At 44.7% G+C, this 8,200-nt stretch overlaps 1 long non-coding RNA gene across 1 annotated transcript; it reads left to right on the top strand.

Annotated features, from left to right (window-relative positions):
- The first annotated feature begins 5,306 nt into the window (after positions 1–5,306).
- Positions 5,307–7,095, top strand: LOC138954881 (uncharacterized). The gene is made up of 3 exons (XR_011452004.1): positions 5,307–5,783; positions 6,335–6,427; positions 6,589–7,095. It is a non-coding gene; the product is annotated as an uncharacterized lncRNA (long non-coding RNA).
- The last annotated feature ends 1,105 nt before the right edge of the window (positions 7,096–8,200 follow it).

Genomic DNA, 8,200 nt, shown 5'->3' with positions numbered 1-8,200 from the left:
AGCTTACTTTCGGGTTTTTTCCCATACTTTGAAGCTGAGTATATAGTTCGACGTTACTATAATAGACTTTAAGGATACTTTCTCTCCCCTTTCCCACTACATTGTCTCGTTTGTGAATGTTTTGTTGTGTCTATAATTCAACATTGCACAAACTTACCTTCTTGTTTAAAACCGGCACGGTTGGCCTAGTGGTAAGGGAGGTCGTGGGTTCGAACCTCGGCCGGGTCATACCTAAGACTTTGGGCGGGGATGTAGCTCACTCGGTAGCGCGCTGGATTTGTATCCAGTTGGCCGCTGTCAGCGTGAGTTTGTCCCCACGTTCGGCGAGAGATTTATTTCTCAGAGTCAACTTTGTGTGCAGACTCTCCTCGGTGTCCGAACACCCCCGTGTGTACACGCAAGCACAAGACCAAGTGCGCTCAAAAAAGATCCTGTAATCCATGTCAGAGTTCGGTGGGTTATAGAAACACGAAAATACCCAGCATGCTTCCTCCGAAAGCGGCGTATGGCTGCCTGAATGGCGGGGTAAAAACGGTCATACACGTAAAAGCCGTGGGAGTTTCAGCCCATGAACGAACAAACAAATGACTTTAAAATTAGCAATCTAGTGTCTGCTCCGCCTGGCGTCTGGCATTATGGGGTTAATGCTAGGACTGGTTGGTCCGGTGTCAGAATAAAGTGACTGGGTGAGACATGAAGCCTGTGCTGCGACTTCTGTTTGAGAGAGAGAGAGAGAATGTGGGTTTAGTGAGAGAAAGCGAACACACATTTGACTCACTTCTGTTCTTTTTTCATCTGGGGATCTTTCAGTTCTTTTTCTCTTCTCATTTTCGTTGGTCTTGTTCCCCTATAGTGAGTGACTTTTGGGGTACCATCAGGGTTTAGGCGAAGGCCGTGGGGATAATTGGCAATCGACATGGAAGTGGCAAGAGTAAGTCGTCTGAGGCGAAAGTGGAAGGGAAAGTACAGGCGTCTTCTCGAGAGCTTTTGCGTGTCGTGGCCGAGGGGGTGGAAAGCTAGTTAGTACTGGACTCCCTCTTCAAAGACTAACTTCGTTTTTTGGTGTGGGAATGGATTTTTCGACCTAACTTTTGGAAGTCTGAGAGAGAGAGAGAGAGAGAGAGAGAGAGAGAGAGAGAGAGAGAGAGAGAGAGAGAGAGAGAGAGAGAGAGAGAGAGAGAGAGAGAGAGAGAGAGGTCAGAAGTCAGAAGTCAGAAGTCAGAAGTCAGAAGTCAGAAATTTTATTCGCGTAAACACAGGCCCGGTTCATAGTGAAAAGGGTGCTTGGGGGTTTGGGTAATCGAACGATCAGCAATCATCAGTGTTCACATTGGGTTCTGTCCGTTACAAACACAATGCATCGTTCGGAAGCATCCGACTGGTATTCCAATTCAGGAAATAACTGTTCCGTTTTAAATAGATGTTTTTCAATACCGATCGCGGTTTGTCAGTCACAACACATATGTGAATCTGTGTTCCCACGAGCTGATTAGCTTCGTGAAAAGAGTCAGTCTGGCATGGCACGCAGGTAGCATTGTACCAATGTAGACAGGACCTGGAGATCTGCAGTCAAATGGTCCATTTCTTCTCGAAAGGCGTTGCGGTCGACTTGGGGCAGGCGCCGGATAGTTGGGGGCATGTCTTCCTCTTGTCGGTACGACGTGGTCTCGGCTGTTTCGCAGTCATATGTCAGCACGTAGTCGTCTCCCCTTGCAATCAGCTGTTTCTTGCCACCTTTTCTTTCACAGACGACTTTTATGAGAGCGCGGTTTCTGTTTCTGTTAAACAGTCTTGCTTTCTGTTGAACGTTCTTTGAGCAGTTTAAGGCTAGATCGTATACATCGCCTGGATCAAATTTGTCTGTTGCTGCCAGTTCCGCTGCAGTGGTTTCATCGTCTGCTATCGGTGACGTCACATCACAACACACCTCTGACCTGACATTCTGGCTGACCTTGTTGCAGTGATGTTCCTAGGACTGGAGGGCAACAGGACAAAATGTCCTGAATCAAAAAACGAATAGGACATCATGTCCTGACTACAAAAAAACAATAGGACATTCAGATCAAGCGAACCAATCATGGCACCTAACCTTTTTAGATGACTGAGAATATATGAATAAAGGCAAATAAAAACTGAACAGTTCCAAATTTATTTTAATATTTTAAATGCAACAGTGTTCAGTCGGGTTACTTTCACACACACAGACACATGCTTCAGAATGCCATAAGTGATCTTTCACACACACTGACACACACACACACACACACACACACACAGCTGAGCCAAGGGAACATAGAAAACCAGCTCTGCACAAACTTTCTGGTCGCCTCTACTTTCGTTTCTTGCGTCTCTTCCTGCGTCTCTTCCTGAGGTTGTAGATCTGGCTCACCTTCTGAGGCTTCAGTCTCTGACGGGGCCGAAGGCCCTGCAACTTGACTGTCCGTGTCGTCCTTTTTTTTTAACAAAGCCACTCAAAAGTGTCTGCCCTTTTCCCACGCAAACCTTTTTCTTCGGCGGCATCTTTGCAGAAATGTGGCGGCGGAAGTAAAATGTCGCTGTCAAAAGTAGCGAGAGTTGTGGCTCTTGTAATATTGTTCGGTCGAGAGTTGCGTCCCTTGTGTTATTGTTCGACCGAGAGTGAAAATTGAAGTTCAAGTAGGCCCCGATTCGAACTCGTTTTAACGGGGTTTGATACTTCAGTTTGTACAAATTCTTCTTGCAGTGACCGCTCTAGACGTAATACTATCGGACAATGACCGCTGACTTCGCGATCGGATCGGACATTTGACGGGACTGAGGTGTTTGCAATCGGTCATTTTACAACCTAAATCGGTCTATGACCGATGACCGACGCCTCGGAACATCACTGTTGTTGTGTCACAGTGGGCACGTGGCTGACCTTGTTGTGTCACAGTGGGCAGGCGTGTGCTGTGTTGGAGCGGCCAGCCTGCGTGTTTCACGTGTTTTTTCAACCCTGGAATGTTGTTTATCATAGTCTTTTCTTGGCGAGTCAAGAGGATACGGGTGAAGATAAGCACTTGCCTGTTTGCTGCTCTTGTTGTTCTTTTGATTTTGCGTAGACCGTAGCTCTGTGTCCCTTCGAGAGAGAGCGAGAATAAGAGAGAGAGAGAGACCAGACAGACAGAGACAGAGTCAGTGACAGAGACACAGATAGAGAGGGAGAGTGCGAGAGAGAGAGCGAGCGAGCGAGAAAGAGACAGAAAGAGAGAGAGACAGAGAAAGGGACAAAAAGAGAGAGAGACAGAGAAAGGGACAAAAAGAGAGAGAGACAGAGAAAGGGACAAAAAGAGAGAGAGAGACAGAGAAAGGGACAAAAAGAGAGAGAGACAGAGAAAGGGACAAAAAGAGAGAGAGCTGTGGAAGGGGGATGGGGTTGTCCTCTGACTTCTATTTGACATTATAGTTCTTTCAAAGAATGAAAAACGAAAGTGAAAGAACATTGATTTCTAACCATCATTTCTGATAGCGAACGTACCCTCTCCCCTGCTCTTTCTGTATCTTTCAATTCCAACCGTTAGGATTTTCCCCCTGTCTTCAGTAACCCCAACCATAACTGTCACCCACATGTTGCGGACGATGTCAAAGCCCCTTAGGTCTGCACGTGCTGGGTTTGACTTGAAGTGCGCGAGGCATTAAATGTTGTCTGCAGTAAAACTGTGACGGCTGGCGATCGTTGGTACACGTCAGAATTACACATAGAATGACCGGGGGGGGGGGGGGGGACATTGGTTTTATCAGCAAGCTTTGTGGTTAGCTGTCTTTTTGGCCGTAGTTGTGTCACGTGTCTGCCTTGACAGTCTGTACGTCTAAGAGGCAGTCCTGTGAAATATCGTCACAATCACATTAAGCATGAAATCTATATGCATCTAGTGTATATCTTGATTTGTCCTCTGCATTGAATAAATTTGTTAATCGTGAAATAATTGCCTTTTTTGTAGCAATCTTCCTTTTCTCTTGCTTCCACTTTGTCAGTCTGTCACTTGAGGTCATCTCTCTCTCTCTCTCTCTCTCTCTCTCTCTCTCTCTCTCTCTCTCTCTCTCTCTCTCTCTCTCTCTCTCTCTCTGTTTTTTTCCGGCAGTTCATCTGCCCCCCCCCTCTCTCTCTCTCTCTCTCTCTCTCTCTCTCTCTCTCTCTCTCTCTCTCTGTTTTTTCCGGCAGTTCAACTGCCCCCCTCTCTCTCTCTCTCTCTCTCTCTGTTTTTTTCCGGCAGTTCATCTGCCCCCCCCCCCCCTCTCTCTCTCTGTCTCTCTCTCTCTCTCTCTCTCTCTGTTTTTTTCCGGCAGTTCATCTGCCCCCCCCCCCTCTCTCTCTCTCTCTCTCTCTCTCTCTCTCTCTCTCTCTCTCTCTCTCTCTCTATCTCTCCCTCCCACCCTTACACCTCTCTTTATTACTGACCGCTGTTCGATCTCCTCCAACAACTCCATTTTCAATCACGTCCTTTCCCTTCCCATCCCATCTTGTTAAATCTGTTCAAGTCCTCAACACTTTCCTCCCCACCTCCAACTCCCACCCCAAACCCCAACCACTGATCGTTCCATCCTTCTAACACCCCCTCCCCACCTGCAACTCCCACCCCAAACCTCAACCACTGATCGTTCCATCCTTCTAACACCCCCTCCCCACCTCCAACTCCCACCCCAAACCCCAACCACTGATCGTTCCATCCTTCTAACACCCCCTCCCCACCTCTAACTCCCACCCCAAACCCCAACCACTGATCGTTCCATCCTTCTAACACCCCCTCCCCACCTCCAACTCCCACCCCAAACCCCAACCACTGATCGTTCCATCCTTCTAACACCCCCTCCCCACCTCTAACTCCCACCCCAAACCCCAACCACTGATCGTTCCATCCTTCTAACACCCCCTCCCCACCTCTAACTCCCACCCCAAACCCCAACCACTGATCGTTCCATCCTTCTAACACCCCCTCCCCCCTTCTATTACCCCCTCCCTCCGCCAACTCTTGTTCTGGCAGTAATTGACTTTCATTTCCGCGGCCGGCCTTTGACAAGGGAGAGTAGGACAGCGGCACAGTAGCGCGACAGGAGAGAGGACAGTGAGGTTGTCGAGCCCTGCACGTGATGTACGTCCCGTTCTGTAGACAACGGGGACAGCTAGTTGCGCTGCAGCATAGTTCAGGAGGACTTTTTTTTTTAATAATCGCGAGACCACTTTTCTCCACCCTTTATGCCGTCTGCTCCCCTTCCCCTCTTCTGTTTCATTTTCTAAATTGATGACATAATTATGGTGCATTTCATTCCGAACACGGAATACAGTGAGAGTAGTTAAAGTGTAACTAAACAAGCAAAAAGGAAAAACATCGTTCAGCAACCTTTACACTTTGATATGAAGAAGGGCCTCATATACTGTCGAACTGCGAAAAAAAAAATTTTTTCTCTCACTCGGACACTGTTTGACGGACATGTGAAGTGCGCGCCAGGAACGACAATCTTCTTAGTTTACCTGATTAATGCCCTTAATTTTTGGTTCTGGTACTTTCAGTTCCGGCTGTTGTCATCAATCTATCAAAATAAAAGATCAAACGGAGTTTTCGATTTTTATTTCATGGTTCAGAAAAATATTGCATATTTTCTGAAGTTAACCGTTTTAGCAAATCTTTCTTTGATTCTTAAAAGTCATTTCAGATTTTTGAAAAATAGTTAACGGTTAGTAATTACCAATATATCGTAAACAAACATATCGATAGGTTTTGGTAAGAAGACACAAGTGCGATGAATGTGGTACCAGTATTTTTGTGGTAAGTAAGGATGCATTTCTTTGCTGTAAGCACATTTACAATGCACATTTAATCTGTTTAGCAACATAAACGAAAGCATGGTACAGTGCCGCTTGTTTGTGGTCTATCTTTTCGCGGCAGATGCGTAACAATTAGGGTCTCAGTTGGAAAAAGCGGCTTCTTGGAACCAGAGCAGATTTGGCTTGGGTTCTTTGAGTGTGAATGATCGACGAGTGGCTTGACATTTTTAACGAATCATTACTGTAGCCTACTTGAAACCATCATCTGTTTCTGAATTTGCCATCAGTTATGATTGAGCAGTCTCATAGGAATCGTCCATAAAATGTTAAACCGAAAAAGGGCAGACGATTCTGAATCACACAGGCTGCTGTACAAAATCAGATCTAAAACGATATTTTGAACTGCGACGTCTGCGTAAATGCCCTGTAACAAAATACCTTGTCCTGGTCATGTGTATACACATCAGCTTCTATTGGGAAGATCAGTATTTTATATTAATCACAAATTTATACAAGATTAGAAATAGTTCTGAAGATCGCCTTTGATTTCAGTTTCAGCGGCAAACTAGCACTGTAACAGATCTGTCCAAACCGGCATCGTTTCATGGTTGAAACTTGAATAATCCCAAATAGATCTGAGTGGGGGTAAGTTTTATAGTATTTCAATTTTTTACGGCAGTTTTATTTAAAGATAGTGTAGTGGATGTCTCTGGTGAAGACTACAGTTATATGAATTTTTTGTTGTAATATTAAAATGATTGTTCTTTATTTACACAATTGAATAATTTGTATTTATTTGTTTGCAGATGACGGCATACTGAGTGCTCCAAGAACATACGCCTGCTGGCATTTTGTGTCTTTTCTGAAGACGTCGAGGCAAGCAGAAGTCACGGTCCTGGCCACACACACACAATGACATGAACAAGAAATGATATTTTTTCATGGGCATATCCAGTATTAAAACTTTATTACCATGCAAACGCAATTTAGAGAAGGTCATCGGTCACACACACACACACACACACACACACACACACACACACACACACACACACACACACACACACTGGGCGGATCCGGAGGGGGGTTCCGGGGTTTCCGGACCACTTAGGAGCCGGCCTTTGTATTCTAAGTGACGATTTTGGAAAGAAGTTGGCTAATTAGTTTGCTCAGGTTGCGCCAGATCAATCAATTGTCCTTGTTGTGATTCAAATTTTTCTTCTTAATATATTTACTTTTTTGGAAGGTGTATTAGGGGATGTTTCTTGGCTCAGATTGATCCATTTTCTTTGTTTTTATCAACATTTGTCGGAACCCCCCCCAAGGAGGTTGAACGCTTCGCGTCTTCAACTAAACGCTTCGCGTCGTCAAATTGTCCCTAAAAGAAATTTGGAAACTCCCCCTTAAAAATGATGTGATCCGCCCCTGCACACACACAAACACACACAAATAGAGAAGTAACAAGAAATTTCTACGAGGTAGATAAAACACCCCCGTCAAAGGGAAATAACCTTCTCAGTTGGTGGCAGTGACTGAGTGAGAATGGTTATTTCCCTTTGACCATTAAGATGTTCCTCTAAAGTCCTTGTATAATTTTCATCCACCAATAACTCCCTAACCGTGTGTTTGACTGGTCCCAATTTTTGTAAGGACCGTCTCAGGAATGTATAGAACCTGTTCACCAAGTTTGGTGACGATCGGTCCGTTCATTCTTGAGATCTACTTGCGAACACAAACAAACACACAAACAAACACACAAACAAACAAACACATCGAGTGAAACCTATACACACCCCTATACCGGGGGTGTAATAAATGGATACAGTTTTTCTTTAGGCCTAAAAAAAAAAATAGGTGTGGTTACGGTAACCCGACCTACCCTAATTTTAGGGGCCGATCCTATAACTTTTTATTACATTTGTCAAAAAACACAAAAAAAAACCGAGTGCAAAAAACGCAATGAAAGCGAAAGCGCCCGAGTCGCACGCTTATTTCCCTGTCAAGTAGGTTTAATTTGTACACATTAGAAAAAAAGTTTAAAAAAAAAAAAGTGATTGCCTACCTACCTACCCTATTTTTTTGGCTATGTTACCGTAACCACACCTATTTTTTTTTTTTGGCCTTATTTAAATTACAATCAGATGTGGTCGTAGAACAGGCACTGTAAACAAAACCTAGCATGATATACCACTTGTGTGATGTTTCGGTCAATATCTTTATTTTCCTTTCAGAAATACATTGGCGTTTTGAATGTCAAGGGAAGTGATACAAATGCTGCAGCGGGCTATCAAGAACACGAAGGCAAACAAGGTAAATACCTACTTCTGACATTAGTTTACTTATTAACTCTTTCTATACTGGCCATTATCCCCCCAGTCTCTCCCCAGAAACTGGCCATTTGCATGGGTTTGCAAAAAA

The sequence above is a fragment of the Littorina saxatilis genome, unplaced genomic scaffold (genome assembly GCF_037325665.1).
Source record: "Littorina saxatilis isolate snail1 unplaced genomic scaffold, US_GU_Lsax_2.0 scaffold_1001, whole genome shotgun sequence".
Classification (NCBI taxonomy): Eukaryota; Metazoa; Mollusca; class Gastropoda; order Littorinimorpha; family Littorinidae; genus Littorina; species Littorina saxatilis.
Note: the sequence above shows the minus strand (reverse complement) of the source record. Positions and strands in the feature narration are given on the sequence as shown.